The following is a 1,359-nucleotide window of genomic DNA, read 5'->3' on the forward strand; positions in this document are numbered from 1 at the left end:
AAAGAAAGCAGAATTTTAGTATGTTATATTAATCAGTGATCCGTTAAAACGTTTGTAATGAATCATTTTCGAGTAAAATATCTTATTTCTGAGAATTGCCACCGTGCACAGTAATACAAAATTCAAACATAAGATCGTGATACTTTATCCGTTGCAACGTATCAAATGGATTGTATGCATTAAAAAATAATTGTGAAAAATGATATCCTATTTCTGAGAAACGTTTTCGGATAGGATCATAAATCATTCGGATACGAAACGTTACAATTTAAAAACAATTGCCAATACTGAAAAGTGAAAAAGTTTGAATCTGTAGAGGCTGTATTCTAGCGTCCCAGGATACTTTTCCAGTTTTTTGATTGGCAGACGATTTGCAGCTCGATTTTGCTTCAAAAGGAACTGTGACCGTGTCTGTTTAAATTCATTTCCTGAACTTCGATGGCGGTCTTTTAAACGGAATATTATTTGCAATTTTCCTTTGTGTATTTTAAAAGTATATTTTATAAGTCATTATTATTTCCTTAAAAATCGGACCTTCATTCTCGTTCCCTGCTGCAGACGATAAATATCACTTCGAACAGAGAAAGCAAAAGAGTTTGTTTTTCAACGGATAGAAATGAAATGGCGTGTAACTTAATCGGTCGTTCTTTTTCAAATTTTCTGTTCCGTAGTTAGTTGCGAAGTATTTATTTTATCAGTTAAAAATAGGAAGTGTCTTTTTATCATATTATATTCGTCGAATTCTGTAAGTGTTCTTTTTATTTAGCAATTAGAAAACCAGAAGTGCAGTGCGGGAAAGAAAACAAGAAAAAAAAAAAAAAAAACGCCAACCGGGTGCTAAATTGCGTCATTTTATTCCTTTTTATAACGCTTCTTTTGGAATATTTCGGGTTTAGCACTGTAGCATCTCAATTGTTTTTGGCGGACATTTCCTTTGGAAGGAAAGTGATAACTGTTTTAGAATCGAAAGTGAAATGATGAATGTGAGCAATTGAGTTATATGTCAGATTATCCTACCATTGGTGTTTTGTTATGACGTGTCAAAATTGTTTTCCAAACATAATCTTGAGATGTTGTTACAAAAAACTGTAATAAAATTTATATAGTTATTTCAATTCTGCCATTTGATTCAGGAATTTTGGCTCATTCTTATATGTTGAGAAAGCAATAGAATAAAAAAAATTGCAAAAGCTACTGCAGTTGGAAAATGGGTAAGTTTTTCTAAAAAAATTTTCAATGGTTTGTTTGCAGTTTGTATTAAAATCTTATAATATCATCAGTTTCTTTTATATCTGCTTTTAGTGTTTACGTTCAGATTTTTCATTATATCTGATTTTGTAATTTTGATTCCAATCACTT

The sequence above is a fragment of the Argiope bruennichi genome, chromosome 10, assembly GCF_947563725.1.
Source record: "Argiope bruennichi chromosome 10, qqArgBrue1.1, whole genome shotgun sequence".
NCBI classification, from domain to species: Eukaryota; Metazoa; Arthropoda; class Arachnida; order Araneae; family Araneidae; genus Argiope; species Argiope bruennichi.